The sequence below is a fragment of the Podarcis erhardii genome, assembly GCF_964252035.2.
Source record: "Podarcis erhardii genome assembly, chromosome: 14".
Lineage (NCBI taxonomy): Eukaryota > Metazoa > Chordata > Lepidosauria > Squamata > Lacertidae > Podarcis > Podarcis erhardii.
The window spans coordinates 26,754,638-26,771,606 of record NC_138503.1 but is presented as its reverse complement, the minus strand read 5'-3'; the positions used below and the strand labels follow the sequence as shown (position 1 = coordinate 26,771,606).

The following is a 16,969-nucleotide window of genomic DNA, read 5'->3' as shown; positions in this document are numbered from 1 at the left end:
TTGCAAGACATTTTGGCACCTGAGACAAACCACAAAACGGCACCCCCCCTCTCCACCAGGGAAGAACGGATGAGTGCAGAACTACAAGAATGGATAGGTTTGATCTTCTTGCAGTCCATGGGACTCTCAAGAGTCTCCTCCAGCACCATAATTCAAAAGCATCCATTCTTTGGCAATCAGCCTTCTTTATGGTCCAGCTCTCACTTCCATACATACATCACTACTGGGAAAACCATAGCTTTAACTATACGGACCTTTGTTGGCAAGGTGATGTCTCTGCTTTTTAGGATCTCTGCTTTTTAGGATGGAAACTACAGGAGGGGAAAGTGCTCTTGTGCTCGGATAAAGCTTGTGAGCTTCCCATTGGGGCACCTGGTTAGCCACTGTGAGAATGGGATGCTAGACTAGATGGGCCATTGGCCTGATCCAGCAGGCTCTTCTTAGGTTCTTAAGATGTTTGGGACCCCGTGGAAAGTGTTTCTCTGCAGAAAGAGCACATCTGAGGTGCCTGCTGTTCGAGGCCTCAAGCGAAGGCAGGAGGCTCCTTCCCACAGAACTCAGGCATGTGGGATGCACTGCTTCTACTAGAAGGCCATTCAAAGAGGGACCGTTCTGAACCAGAGGAATACGTGCAATTTCTGGAGAAAGAAAGATAGCTTGGCACACAGTATTATTTAGATAACACTTTGTCCTAAAGGCGAATGTGAGACGGGTATAAAAAGGAGAGGCTCCATCTCACTCCTCCAGCTTTGCCGTTGACTGATAAGCAGCAACACCCTGGCATATCAGCTACAAGGATCTCCCAGGAAATCTGGCTCCAAGACGTGGGCACAGGTGGGAGACAAGGAAGGCTGAGGGACGCTTGCCCCAACAGAGAACTTCTCCAGGGCATGTTCCTGAGGATTCCTCCCCACCTCATTGCTCTGCATTCCTCAGCCTGTAAAGGAAGACGGAAAACAGAGGATGCAGCCACGGGGGTTGCAAGGAGATGGAAGCTTTACAGGAACATAGGAAGCTACTTTATCCAGAGTTTGGCCCTTGGTCTATCTAGTGCAGTATTGTCTGCACTGACTGGCAGCGGCTCCCTAGGGACTTTGTCCCAGATCTACTAGAAGATGCAGGGAATTGTACCTGGGACCTCCTGCATGCAAAGCATGCAACTTTCTGCAAACTGGAGGGCTGGCAGAGTTGATAGAGAGCAAAAGAACGATGGCAGGACACATTTGCTGGCATCGTTTGTGTGACCACCAAGTATGGTGGAGAAGCACATGCTGATCGCACCAAAGAATTCATATATGTTGTTAGGATTTTCATACCACATGGGCTCTGAAATCCTCACACTCCCTGCTTCAAGGAAAACCCAATAAATCTTGGTTGGGAATTTTAAAATTTGGTTCTGACATGAATGAAGCTGTGCTGATGGGGAATAGGTGTGGGGGGGGGGGAGAGAGAGACTGTTGTGAAATGCACCATTTCATTGTGCTCTCAGGTGCCAATATGAGCACCTCCTGACAGCGGTACAGTATTTATTGATGTCCTCAGCTAACTGTTGCTACTTCAAGAAAGCAAATCTTCACTGGTGCAGTCAATGACCAGCACCAGGGAGACAAAATAGGAAGCACATAAAACACATTATCCAAATGTGTATGATAGAATAAAACAGAATGCATTAAGTTGGATAAAAAAATAACATAAATAATAATAAAAAATAAATTTTATTTATACCCCGCCCTCCACAGCCAAGGCTGGGCTCAGGGCGGCTAACAAACAATAATAAAAACAAGTTGAATGAATACAACTTAAAAACAAGATTAAAATACAACATTAAAACATAAAGTAAAATGACCGTCAACACCTTTCCTCATAAACATCCAAGGGACACAGCACCTTTGGAAGCTGATTTTTGTCACAAAGGAAGATGCAACTGCATCATCTCATCCTCCTTTTAAAACCCTTGCTTAGATTTATTCTGGGTCTTGGGGAGCAAAACCTAAGCATAACATCCAAGATGTTTCTTCTTTGGCCTTTCTTTCTTGTTTAAACTGTCACCAATAAGCACTTCACTGCCGAGACTTATTTTTCCCGTGAGGTGACTGCCTCAGGCAGCAGGATTCACTGGGTCAGCAGGTCCCAATGTAGATCTTCATTCCCCCCTTGGTGCTCAGGAAGCTTCTGAACTGCCCCTGCCACAATCAGAGCTTGCTTTGTCAAGAGGGGGTGAGCGTGGCTACCTTTTCCTTCCTTGAAAAGCACTTAAAAGTGAAATAGGAAGTTGAAAGTGTGACACTCTTTCCCACTTCCTCTTGCCGCTCTGTGTGCTTTCCAAGGCTCCAATTGGCACCTGAGCATCTGAAGAGAAAGTGGCATGACCGAGAGAGTAGAAAGGGAAGGGGAGAGATCTGGGAGGCTGAGGGAGGAAAACAGTGCAAAGTGGGGGTGGGGGGGGGGGACACTCAGAATTCAGGAAAGAGAATGCCAGAGAGAGAAGTTGTGTGCTCTCACACACAGGCTGAATCCAGTAAAATGGGTGCTCTTGAAATTACGTATTTATTTAATGGGTTCTCCCATGTCCCCAGCCACTATCAAATCACAGATCACACCTGTCTCCATTGACTCAGCTGCAAAAAAAGTGGACCCAGTGTTTTCCAGCACTGCCATAGCACAAAAGGATGGGTTTTTATGGATTCACATTTCCTCTGCCCACAAGAGATTCCTTCGAAATCACCATCAAATCATAGGTAGCATCTGTGCTCACAGTTGTGTTCTGTGATTTATGGTTGTCATCCTTTTTTTAAAAAAAAAGCAACCACCATGAAGATCCATAATGATCTGTGCCTTGGTGCTGGCAAGCTCCAGACCTATTATTTTCATTGTTCAGCCATACAGCAACATAAACTTTAATTTGACGGTAGTTTTTTGGGTGGACCTCATGTAAAGCTCTGCAAATTCAATATGGATCTGTTCAAATTGTGCCCAGGCCCTTAGAAAAATGAAGTCCTGGTGGCTAAGTACTGGAAAGGTAAACAAATACCCACTAGGGAAGAATGGTTATGCAAACTTTGTGAATACATGGAACTAGCAGAGCTGACAGACATTATAAGACATAAACCAAAAAATATAGATAAGAAGGAATGAGACTGTCTGAATGAGTATTTTGAAAGACAAGATTCAAGGGTAAAAAACTGGCTGTGTTTAGAATGATCTCATGAATGGAAAGGAAAATGTGTATACACACACACACACACACACACACACACACACACACATTAAGATAAGAATAATAACGAAATACAGATAGGCATATTAAATACAAAAGGAAGTGCTGTGAGATTGGTGGAAGTCTATTATTTATTATTTATGTAAAAAAAGGTGTTAAGGGTTTTTGAAGTATTTTTTCTTTATTCATTTCTCTATTTTTTATTTCTTTTCTAATTTCTCCCTTCACCTTCATTACTTTTTTCTTTCTTTCTTTCTTCATCTTTTATTCATTTCTATGCATTATCTGTTATTATTTTTTATGTATTGCTTTGTTTCAATGTAGTTGCTTTGCAAGAAAAATAAAAATTATAAAAAGAAATAAAGAAAAAATGAAGTTTGTGTGGCCCCAAAGAATTGGTGACCACTGATGCTGCCTCAAAGCAGGGACTGCTGCTGATATAAGTCTATCTTAGGACTGACGCCTTGCAAAGATGGCTTACACACCCATCCTGGATATTCTAGGCTTAAAACCCAAACACGTAAAGCGGGGAAAGGAGTTCTCTCCAAAAGACCACAGTCTGAAAACGAAATGAAATCACATGAGCTGTATGGAGTTCAAGGCATCTTGGGAGCCAATGGTTTCTTATCAGGCAGATAAATGTGAGGAAGGAGAAGCCTGACAGCAGCAGGCAATTGTACAGCTGAACACTGCATATGGATACAACAAAGCGCATTTTTGAGCCACGGTGCCCCAGAATAATAAAGGCAGTGTTGACAGGCGGATCGGACGTTGGTCTTCTGTAGTGAAAGAGGGATGGGATTCCAGTGGCAACCTTGCACCTCCTTTAGAGAAGTCTGAGTCCAACTAGCTGGAGCAGACACATCAAAAGCCAGTATAAAAAAGGGTTCTCTGTGGCACATGGAAGAATTATTTACTTTTATCAATTATTTGTTTTCAGTGTTCTGTCCTGGACCCATTGTTGTTCAACATCTTTATACAGTTGGACCTTGGAAATCGAACAGAATCCGTTTCGGAAGTCTGTTTGACTTCCAAAACGTTCGGAAACCAAAGCACGGCTTCTGATTGGCTGCAGGAAGCTCAGTCGGACGTTTGGCTTCCAAAAATAGTTTCCAAACCAATACAGTCACTTCTGGGTTTGCAGCGTTCAGGAGCCAAAACGTTTGGGAACCAAGCTGTTCCAAAACCAAGGTACGACTGTACTGTAAATGACTTCGATGAAGGTATTGAGGGGGTGTTTATTTAATCTGCAGATGAAGGTATTGAGGGGTGGCCAGTGCCACTGAACTGGGATTCAATATGACCTTAACAGATTGGAGAACTGAGTTCCAGTTGAAAAAAAGCCCTGGCTTCAGGAATCACAGCTGCCGTCAGGGGTGCTGGCTGGGGTATCTAGGAGCTGTGGAAGAGCCCCAGATAGGTTAAGTCCAATGCAAGGCAAGTTAAATTCAAGGGTCATGGAAAAAAGACTTTTGGGGTGAAGACTCAGGAGCCAACTGTCAGCCCACCACTGCAAGATATGAACAATCTACAGCCTTCACCACTACTACAGAAAGGCCACACCTACTCTCTTCACAGCCATCCTGGTCTCTGTTTCACACCCTCCTTGGGTGTTTTTGCCAGGTTGGACTGTGCCTTTGCACACTGAGAGTGCCTCTTGCTTGTCTGGATGGAGGCTGGAGACCAGTGTGTGCCTACAGTACAAAGGTACAATTTGTTGATCCACCCACTTTGCCTTTGGCCACACCCATCACTGGCATATGGCCCTTGGGAGGTTGCCCAGAAGAGAACATGGCCTTCAGGTGGAAAATAGTTCCCCAGCTCTGCCAAGGTGGAAGATAGGGAGAGGTGTGCTTGCGTAGAAACTCCCCTACTGTCCAAAGGTTAAATTTGCATTTGTTGCTCCACCCACCTTTACCTCTGGCCCCTCCCACCACTGGTACCATGCAGCCCCTGGGAGATTGCCCAGAGGGGAATTTGGCCATCAGACTGAAAAATGGTTTTCTGCCCGAGATGTAAGTGAAGCCAGTTGGCAAAACAAAGCACATACTCTCAACACCTATCTACTGCCCTCCATGTGACATCTAAGAAAGCCATCCAAATACAGAATTTTGCCCCGTTCCTCCACGGTCATGCCACCCAGATTTCTAGGTTGGCTGGCCATCGTACCATTTTATTTAGGCTAAGATACCGAAACCACAAGGACGGCCCTCCAGTGGAGGGAGCCCTGTTGCATAAACAATACTTTCGAGAGAATAAGCAAGGTTCTGTGTTGCCGTGACCCACTCCAGAGCCAATAAATTACATCTACGCTAATAAATCGCTCAAGAAAGAACACTCTTGTTCCATTAGAAGAATGGCGCTCAACTCTGACCCCGAAAGGAGTAATCGTATTACAGTATTAATAAAACAAACTCCATCCGATATGTTATTTTCCTTCCAGGAGAACATGCACTCTCGGTCCTTGACGGAGGGGAGGAAGGAGTAACAATTCCCCAGTTAGCCGCGTCAGGAAAAATGCATAAAATGCACCACTACAGCTGACAGGGAGAGCAGAGAAAATGATTTATAGGGTAAACTCGTAACGCTTTCAAGTCACATTCCTCCTGCCCACACAGCCCTGCTCTCCTTGCTGCAAGAGAGCCCGTTTCTCAGGGTGTACGATGAAATTTAAGATTACTTTTAATTACAGAGGGTGTGGGAGAATGTTTTCATGGGAGACAAATGCATCTTCTGCTTCTGAACTCTGTTGATTTAAGAGGCTCACAGCAAAACACAAATAAACCAAATTATTGGCATGGGGGCATAACACAGCAGACGGCCTCAGCGCTTCAGATTTACATATATTTTCTTTAGGAGTTTGTCCTCTGGGCTCATTATAATTGGGCACTGTGGAGTGCTTGTGGAAGAAAGGTTATTTTGACTTTTCTCCTTCAAAACCCCAGTTTATGGATCCGACACTGCAAACGGGATGCAGGTGAGATGGCCAGCCTGCCTTTCCCCATTCCACAAGCTGACAGAAGATCCAGGGCCCCTCCAGACATCCTCTTTACGGCCCATTCATGTTGATTTCTGCTCACGGTGCTCTTGAGGCAGTCAAACAAGACCCCCTTTTCAACACTGTTTGCCCTTGCAAAAGTTCTGGGGTGGTCGCATAACTTCCTGCTGAAATCCTGTAACTTTTTGTACTGTGCATGTTCTGGTTTAGTTTTGTCCGGATAGCAGTAATGTGACAGAAGTGGGGCAGCATCACAGGACAATGAATAAAGCAGTATAAGCCCACCAGTATATTGCATCAAGACTGTTATGTACTGAAGTTCTCACCCTGGGCCAGCAGGGGGATACCCTAGATAGTTTTCACTCAGGTCCACATATGCAAATAACGGATTGAAAGTGACATTCAGTGATTGGATAGTTACAGAAAGTTGTTCCTGTTGCGTTGTAGTGGAGCTCTGTATAAGCAGGCTGGCTGAACCCTTCATCCCAGTTCTGTTCTGGGTCTGTGAATAAATAAGTGCTGTTTGAAGAATCGCTGTGTCGTCTGCTATGTTCACCCACAACTTAACAAAGACTATGTTGAATAAACTAATGGAAGAGCCCTCCCTGTACACATCCTTCTTTGATAGTGGTAGAGCACCTTCTTTGCATGCAGAAGATCCCAGGTCCAATCCCCAGCATCTCCAGGTAAAGTTGGGAGAGACCCCAGTCTGACACCCAGGAGCCCTGGTGCCAGTCAGTGTGGACAGTACTGACTAGCTAAGAAGAAGGCCTAGCTAAGAATAAGGCAGCTTCCTATGTCCCACTTACAGAGCACCAGAAAAGAGGAAGCACATCACCAGGTACAGGTCTGTATAACATTTTCATATGCTAATGTATGTGCAAATATAGATATATAGCTATATATCTGAAAGCAACATAAATAAATAATACAAATAAGGACTATCATTGAGATAGAAATACCAAAAATACGTCAGCAGGGTGTGGAGGCAGACTTTAACCAGATGATGTGTCTGCTGCCCAAGTGGCCACTGTTCATTGTATGCAACGCTGTTTCTGTTCTGCTGCAGTTCATCTCTCACCAAAAACTATGCCATCCGTCTCGCTGCTCACTGTGGCAAAATTACATTGTTTGTATAATTTACGTTTATCGGGACATGGGATGAATAAGCGAGCATTGGCAATTGCTGCTCCCATTTCCCTTTCCACAGGGAATTCTCTGACCTCTCCATCACTGATAACAACTTCAAACCCACACCCACCTCTCTGCTGGTCTCCCTTCTTAATGTTCATTGTCCTTGAAGTGGGCTTGGACCACACACTTTGGAATACAGTGGTACCTCGGGTTATAGACACTTCAGGTTACAGACTCCACTAACCCAGAAATAGTACCTCGGGTTAAGAACTTTGCTTCAGGGTGAGAACAGAAATCGCACGGCAGTGGCACGGCACGGCAGCAGCGGGAGGCCCCATTAGCTAAAGTGGTGCTTCAGGTTAAGAACAGTTTCAGGTTAAGAATGGACCTCCTGAACGAATTAAGTTCTTAACCCGAGGTACCACTGTATATGGAACAAATCCTCCTTGGTGTTCTTCCTGCTTGCCTTCTCCAGAGTGACCCTGGGAGCCAATCCAAGGCTGAATCCCCTCTTTTCACTCTGATTGGCTCCAATCAGCACAAACTGGTTTTGGCTCCAATCAGCACAAAGGGCAAGAAGACTTCTTCTTAGTCTTCTGCTGATTGAGTGACTCTAGGATGCTGGATGACAAGAGACCCTGCTGCAGAAATAGTAATAGGTGTCTGCCCCCCACCCCCGTATCCTTAGGCCACTAAATATTGGGTACTGGACCACCCAGGTTTGGTATTTGTTCCTTACAAATGGCATTCTGGTGTTCTCTTGAACAAAGGCTCCATGCCATGGAAACATTGCTTCCCTTGTTCTTCTTAAGGCCAAGTTCATCTACAAGTCAGGGTAAAGGCGGCTTTGGCCATCGAAAGCCAAGACACTCTGACGATGCTCTGGATGCCCCAAAGGACCTTCTCTTCCTTGCCAAACAACCTGCCAAGTCAACACCACATCTCTGTGAGAAAGCTGCCATTTCCCATGATATATGGGCAAGGATTCTCTCTCTTACTGGCAAGATCACTGGAAAATTGCAAAACATTTTCACTTAAAAGAGGCGTTTCAGCCTGCTTCTTTACAGGAATGTGTGGGGGAAAGACCCAAAAAAACAGCTGGAAAGATTCCGTGGACCTTTTGTGTTCATAATGCCATTTAAAAAAGGAAGATATATCTAAAGTATAAGGAGATAAGGAAGAGGCGCAGTTACATTCTAATGTGATCTGCATAAGTAGGGAAAGTGGGAACTTTCAGGACCTTAAGGAGGGCGGGAATCCCTGGCCACAGTCAAATGAGTGGGAGCTGCGCTAAAGCACTGACACTCAGGGATTGTTTATTATTTCCCTTGCGCAATCAGCATAAATGACAGAATGATAAGGGAAGGACACAGATTCCCTGCCTCAGGGACCTTACAATCAAAATCTCAGCAGAAAGGAAGGCAAAGGGAAGAAAGGAAGAGGCAAGGGTATAAAGGGCAGGTCAATATGTACCAATCCAGCTTCAGCCAGCATGGCCCAGTGGTCAGGTACAACAGGGACTGCGGTGCAGCAACATGTCATGGGGAACAGATTTGGTATCCCTGCACGAGCCCATGACAAGTTGGCCATGTGCACACAACAATTTGTTGATGGTGTGTGAGAAAGGTCGTGAGTGGCAGAAAGGCACGGCAAATAAGGAAGCCGCAGAAGGCAGCTCACATTATAAGTCTTGTACATTTTTATATCAGCTTAACTGTTGTGCATTCTCCCAAAGGATCCTGGGAACTGTCATTTGGCAAAGGTGCCAAGAATTTATCTGCTGATGATCCTTGGCTTCCCTCCGCTTTGGAGAACTACAGCTCCCAGGGTGCCCTGGGGTGGCCATTAAAGCCTGTGAGCCAGTGTGGTGTAGTGGTTAAGAGCGGTAGTCTCGTAATCTGGGGAACTGGGTTCGCATCTCTGCTCCTCCACATGCAGCTGCTGGGTGACCTTGGGCTAGTCACACTTCTTTGAAGTCTCTAAGCCCCACCCAACTCACAGAGTGTTTGTTGTGGGGGAGGAAGGGAAAGGAGAATGTTAGCCGCTTTGAGACTCCTTCAGGTAGTGATAAAGCGGGATATCAAATCCAAACTGTTCTTCTTCTCTTCTTAAGTAGTGCTATGCAGATATGCCCATGAAAGTGTTACACAGAGAGAGACACAGACACACACACTGGATATGTTGAGTGCAAGGTGCCAGCTGGCCACCCTCCAGATTCTTACAACGCAAAGCCCTTTAAATTGTGCTTGGCTGTGGTTTTTAGGAGGGTGCCTAGTCTTGAACAATCAGAGGATGGTGAAGGATCCACCATCCCTCTTGGCAGCCTTCCCCCTCTCCTCCAGGACTTATCACCCGTGTATGATTAATTGTGTTTTCTTTTTATGTCTGATTTGCATTTTTCCAACTTTGACTTCCTGCCCTGGTTGATCCCGCCCCGCCCAAGGGTAGGCCTCTCACTGATCAGGTGTAAACCTTAAGAGTGTTAAGAAAAAGAAGTCCCTGCTTATAATAGCATGTTACTTCTGCTGGGGACGAGCTGGATGGATCATACATGATGACTAGGCATTTAAGCTTAAATCTATTTTTTTTTTTATAAAAGATTTTATTAAAGTTTTGAAGGTTACAGAAAGAAAAATAGAAAAAGTTAAACAAACAAAGCACAAAAAAACACAAATCCAACCTTTACATAACTTTCTTTCCTTTGCTTATTTCCTTGACCTCCTCACACCTCCCTTTTTTGTATTCTAGTTCAATTAGATATTTAAGCAAATCCTTTCCATCTTTGTTTTTATCCTAAAAATTTATCTTGATATACTATAATTTTACATTCTCCTCTTTCACTAATTACCAATCCATTTTTACTTAATCCTTTATAACATTTCTGCTAAAACCACATAGCTTCATTCCAACATCCTTCTAACATTCCTTAATTTTACAACGTTTCTATAGATAAACTTTAATTTTTTTCCAATCTTCTTTCACCGACTCTTCTCCCTGGTCTCGGATTCTGCCAGTCATTTCTGCCAGTTCCATGTAGTCCATCACCTTCATCTGCCATTCTTCCCGGGTGGGTAAATCTTGTGTCTTCCAATACTTTGCAATAAGCTTAAATCTAAGCTACAAACTGATTTCAGTTTTAATTCAGTGTCATTTTCACGGCTTCCCCTAAAGCATCCTGGATACTGTCATTAAAGAATGATAAAGAGCAATACATAGTAAAAAGGCTTGACAGTGATATTTACCGTATTTTTCCGTGTATAAGACACCCTCATGTATAAGATGCCCCCTATTTTTTTTTAATTCAAAATTAAGAAAATGCACTATGCACTATCCATGCATAAGACAACACCTTATTTAAAACTTCAAAAATTTAGGGAAAAATATAGTCTTATACACTGAAAAATAAAGCATATGGCTAGTGTGAGTTTTGGGGCTTTGTTCACAGACACAAATGGAGTACTCAGTGCATTCAACAACATCCAAGTGTTGGCAGAAATTGTTTTCTCCACCTCAGAAAGACTTGTTTGTAACTATCACAACAAACTGGGTGAAGTCATGCCAAAGTCACATTTCGGTTTGCCTTCTTGGTTCAAAATGGCAACTGGAATCCCAATGTCAATGAACACCGCTGTCCGCACCTTGGAAACTCTTGTGCCAAGTTTGAAACTGGAACAGTTTGGATCCGTCACACCAAAAATTGGACAACATCATGCTAAAGTCACGTTTCAGAGCACCATCTTGATTCAAAATGGCAGCCAGCATCCCAACATCAATGAAAACCGCCACCTCCCATTTCAGGAACCGCTGTGCCAAGTTTGGTGATGATATCCTGAGACACATCCAAATGCAGAGCGAACGATCGGTTTCTCAAAATAAACAGTCGATTTTGAGGGGTCAGCAAGAAGAAGACTGATGGCCTTTCCCCAGTCTTTACTTCCCATTTGCCTTATCTGCCGGGGGGGGGGGGAACACCCTATCTTTTGCATGTCCTCAACATGCTACCTTTCCTCTTTATGGTTTTTTCCGCAGGTGTTTTGTGGCTCTCAACAGATCATTAGCAAAGTCTTCTCACTTGATAACGTCAAGAGCCAGCCAGATCAAAGCCACAGCTGATCTTGCAACCAGTAAACTTGACTTTCTCCACTGTAATTTCTCTAATGGCTCAGCAAGAAGCTCCGAGGGTTGATTGCTTTCCAGCCGTGGCGCCAGATTCTGAGCCCTCATTAACTTCTGCACCAAGGTTTGTGCAACCCAGGAGTTAATAATGACTCTGAATTAACATGGGCTTGGCATTGCTCCAGGTGAGATGTTGCGGTGTGATGGGCTGCACCCAGCCACACTGCAGTGCATTTTTAAAGGAATCTTCTGAATGCCCTGCAAGCCCCACCCTAACCCCTTTGGCCATCCTGCAATTGCAGGGTGATTTGGAGTTATCCCTAAGCAGGGCAATAGAATCTGCACCAGGTTTCCCCCTGGTGGCTTGGAAGGAGGCGAGAGATTCCTGTGCGGAAATCCAAAGCACATTTTAAAAATAAATGCAGATGTTTGTCTGAAGTTTCCCCCATGCAAGTTTTTACACAGCTTTTCATTCTTGGAGCTGCTTTTGTATGCTGCTTTTGGGGCTGGAGGAAGGGGAGTTCGTGCTTTTATTCTAGGCTGTATCTGCATTTTATTGCTTATGCAAACCACTCAAAATATATGGCTGGATGAGGGTGTGTGTATATATAACTGTAGTAAACAAATTTGACTTGTGGCACCACACCCTACAGGAGGAATGGGGAACCTCTGGCCTCCCAGAAAGGTTCTGAACTCCATCCCCCATCAGTCCCAGCAGGCATGGCCAATGGCAAGGGATGATGGGATCTGCAGTCTTCCAACTTCTGGAGGGCCAAAGATTACCTCAACCCATGCCCTACAGAATATCACAGGGCGACAACCTGAAAATTGATATTTTCTGCTATTACATTGGTATCTTAGGTTACCAACTTCAGAGGAGGGATTTGCTCAGAAGCTGACCAGCCAAGTGGGGCAGAGGCATCATGCTAGCTTCCAGGCAGGTGAGCAGCTGTTGCTTCCTGAGATGGTGAGGGATGACACCACATGGGAGGTCAGCATGGTACAAACATGCCAACAGGAGCACCATGCTGGCTACGCTGCTGAGTTTGCACTGCACCAACCTCCTCACCACATCGCCCCTCCCTTCTCCCTCCCAGTAAGCAGCAGTGACCTGCCTGCTGAGAAGCAAGAGCAGCATACTGGGAAGTGTAGTTTGTTAAGGGTACTGAGAGTTTTTCTTCACAGAGCTACAATTCCCAGAGTGATTTAACAGTCATTTCTTGTTGTAGGGCAATGTAGCTATGCAAAGGGAATAGGAATGTCTTAACAACTCTACACCCTTAAACTATACTTCCTAGGAAGGCATGACTGTTCAAAGTGTTGTAATAGTGCTTTAAGTTTATGGTGCAGACGGGGCCCAAGGTATTGGCATCCATTGTCGCACACCAGCTTTCCTCATGACTTCTTGACAACGGGTGCTCTCACCAGCCCTTTGTGGCCCTGCCAGGGTGGCGGTGGTGCCCACTGCCTCTTTGTTTGGGGCGAGGCTGACTCCGAGGGCAGTGCTCTGTTTCCTCAGCTGGAGAGAGCATTGTGTGGAAAATGTCACACAACCGCTCTCCTGCGCAACCGAGCAAGCGGCGGCTTCATTAAGATCCATGCGTAATGAGCACATCGTTCCCGTAGGACCTGCCCAACGTAGGAGAGGCTGCCAGGCAAAACCCTCCTTGAAAGAAACCAGACTTGACTGTAACTTAATGGAGTAGCAGCTTTGCATTCTTGGAGCGTTAAATAACCAGGAGAAATGATCATAAATTGATCAAGCCGGAGTGTGTAGATTTCCCCCTCCCCTTTTAAGCACTTTATGGTGCCAGAGCTGCTTATAGAGTGAGCAGAACAAGATCTCCAGGAATGGTAGAATGCAGAGAAGCCCAGGAGTTTACATAATCCTAAATGTCAGATGGAAAATCAGTTAAAGGAGGAGGGACCCTCCGCCTCACACATGCAAGCACACACACACACACACACACACACACACACACACACACAGACTGCATTGAAGTGGGGATTCCATTTGGCCCAACTACCACTCCTTTTAAGGAATGTATGGGAGGCAATAGCCCTGGGGCAAGGTATGAAGGCTACAAGTGCGAGCTGGCAAGGCCCCACTTCAAATTTCTTCTCAGGCCATAAACTCACTAGGTTTCAGATGGGGAACCTCAGCCCTAGGGGCCATTTATGACCCTCCATGCCTCTCATCCCTCTTCCCAGACACACCCACTTTTCACAGGCTGCCCCCTCACTAGCCCTGCTTTGTACCTCAAGTATTGCTTGCCTGGATGGAGGACAGAGAGAGTGTGTTGTGTGTTTGTTTAAAAACCTCTGGCATGTGGGCTGGAATTGTTGGGATGCGATTAGATGCTCGGAGAGGATATGTTTATTAGATGTTATCTTTCCTCCCTCAGAGTGCATCCCTTTGCAGCTTAAAAGGGAAGCTAAGATAGGCTAGTTTCAGCCTTTTAGTTTATCCAGGATGTTTTAAGACAGACAATATTTTCCTGGTATTCCCCACCCCCCTGTAAAATAATAACCAACAACCTGAATTGTTAAAAGGTAAAAATAACATATACTCACTCACAATGCTTCTTGAAGAGTAACAGATACAGCAGCTGTGTTCAGACATGCTTAAAACATTAATCCGGTTACAAAGACGTGCTTAAGTCTGGCTTAAAAATGGAGTTTGGGCCTGGAGCTCGGACACATAGATACTTCCACACTGCTAGCATGGTGCATAAGAGCAGAAAAAGGATGTGCTTGGGCAGGGAGAAGCATATATAGTGACAATCACTTCCTGTCAAGGCAACGAGGGGAGTGTTCTCATCGGGTTCTCTCTAGGAAGCTTACAGGAAAACTCTGTGAGCCTCAGCCCCTTAATGCACCTATCTGGCAAAACATGAATTGTTGGTTTGACTGCCTTTAAACATCCCACAGAAATGTGACCTACTGTACCAAAACAAAACTTCGCTCTATCTCCTTTTCTTCTAGCCCCACCCACAACTGGCATGTGGCCCCCAGAAGGGAGGGAATGTGGCCCTTGGGCAGAAAATGGATCCCTGCCCCAATTTGGAATTTCAAGGGCCACTTGGGCAAATTGGTTATCCCTTCCCGTAGTTTAACCACCCTTCTGTTTGTTGACTTAAAAAACCCTAGCATCATCATTATTATTATTATTATTTGTTACATTAATATACCGCCCTTCATCATTAGACCTCAGGGCGGTTCACAGAAGAACATACAAAATAAAAAAGCAAATAATTAGAATAAAACAGCAAAGCAATAACCACCACCACCCTTCCCACTCGCACATTTAAAAGGTTGTAGAATTTTAATCAGCCAAAGGCCTGGTTGAAGAGGAATGCTTTTGCCCGGCGCCTAAAAATATATACCGGTAATGAAGGCACCAGATGAACCTCCCTGGAGAGAGCATTCCACAAATGGGGAGCCACTGCAGAAAAGGCCCCTTCTTTGGTTGCTATTTTCATGTGAAGGGCCTCAAATGATGAACGAAGAGTCCAGGGTGGTTTGTATGGGAGAGGTAGTCCTTGAGGGAGGGAGATCAGACGCTACCTGACTTCCCTCCCTCCCCATCTCTCCTGTTTCTTTGTAGATGGAGGAATAGTTTTCCATAATCTGAAGTAAATGGCAAACAGTTTGTATTATGGTGTGTGTGTGTGTCAGAGGGGTGAGAGTGCATGTAGAAACGAGATCACCCTACAAAAGGTCACACTCATTGTTCGGTCCATTTTTTGCCTCTGCCCCCCCCCCCCCCACTGGAAAGCAACCTGTCCAAAAGGAATGCAGTCCATGACCTGGGCGGGGGGGGGGGGGAGATTCCCCACATCTGGTTTCCTGGAAGGAGGTGAAGGAAGGAGCAGCTGCAGCAATCAGAGGACGAGCAGATGGCTGTTTATTGCCTCTATCTAGGTAGGTCTGCGCATATATATATATATATATATATATATATATATATATATATATTTACAGGGAACTGTATTCAAATTTGAACATTTGCATGATTTGAAATGGTGTGGGCAGGTTTGCTTTGCACAAACTTTTGCCTTTTCTTTCTGCACAGCGTACAGAATGAGCATGCGGCCATTGAATGTTGTCTGAATGCGCTTGGCATCCCACACGTCTGAATTTGCATGGTGTCCTCAGCAGTGCCAAAGCCTGAAGAATATGCCTCTTTTCCCCATTTCGAAACTTAATGGCCTGTGGACTGTGTTTTCTCCAAAGGAGAGCATCCATCGCAGCGCACTAAATCTCTGCCACACAACTGGAAAACTGCCTTTTGCTCAAGCCTGGCTCTAGAATGGGAATTATTTAGGTCAAAGTCAAAGTGTATTTTAACTTGCTAACTCTATTTCTTCCTTAATTAGTGGCAAGAGCCATGCTGATCCAAAGCAATAAACTTCTCTCCCATGGTTTATCTATCCCAAATACATCTCCTTCCAATTTTTATGGGTGCTCTGTTGCACGTGTGAAGCTGAAGAGGGAACGGAGTATTCCCTTCCGGCCATTAATGGAAGACACTAAATATCCTTTTCAGCCTGATTTCAACAGTTTTGCAGTCCATTTGCATGGTAAATTTTGCCAGCGTTAAGAACATTCTTGCTTCAAAGAGCTGGGACTGGAGAAAGATACAGTCTATATACTTCATTTGGTGGATGTAATGACACTTCTCCCCCATTTCCACACAACTTTGAGAATGCTCAGAGGCATTTTGTGGTTTGCCTTCTGGGGACTCAAGAGTGGTTCACACAACCCACTTCTTTTGTTTTGGGTTAGAATAATAGAATTGTATATGTACGCAACAACAGCAGCAAGAATCCTTTTGGCGAAGTATTGGAAGACTAAAGAATTACCTACTCTGGAAGAATGGCAGACCAAGGTGACTGAATTTATGGGACTGGCAGAGATGACCGGCAGAATCCGTGACCAGAGGAAAGAGACAGTGGAGGAGGACTGGAAAAAATTTAAAATCTATCTTAAAAATTGTTGTAAAATTTCGGAATGTTAAGATGTCAGGGGATTGGACACAAAGAATTACAGCTATAAATCGAAATTTATAAAGCAGAAACTCTTTTTAAAGAGAACTAAATATAAAAATGGGATGAAGAATTGCTAAAAATTTTGAAATTTGGATGCAGTGAAGGGGAGGTTTGGGGAAGTCGCATTATGTTTGTTCGTTTTTTGTTTATGTTGTAAAATCAATAAAAATTATTATAAAAAAAAAAAAAAATAGAATAATAGAATTGTAGCGCTGGAAGGGACCCCAAGGGTCATCTAGTCCAACGCCCTGCAATGCAAGAATCTCAGCTAAAGCATCCATGACAGATGGCCATCCAACCTCTGCTTAAAAACCTCCAAAGAAGGAGAGTCCATAACTTCCCGAATGAGTCCGTTCCACTCTCAAACAGTTCTTGCAGTCAGAAAGTTCTTCCTGAGGTATAGTCAGAATCTCCTTTCTTTGTAACTTGAAGCCTTCTATTGTTTTAAAAGGT

The 16,969-nt window shown here is 44.5% G+C and overlaps 1 long non-coding RNA gene across 1 annotated transcript; it reads right to left on the bottom strand.

Annotated features, from left to right (window-relative positions):
* Nucleotides 1-5,991: 5,991 nt before the first annotated feature.
* Nucleotides 5,992-14,550, bottom strand: LOC309329014. Its single transcript, XR_014151017.1, has 2 exons — nucleotides 14,040-14,550; nucleotides 5,992-6,717 (listed from the first exon to the last, which is right to left on the bottom strand). It is a non-coding gene; the product is annotated as an uncharacterized lncRNA (long non-coding RNA).
* Nucleotides 14,551-16,969: the final 2,419 nt, after the last annotated feature.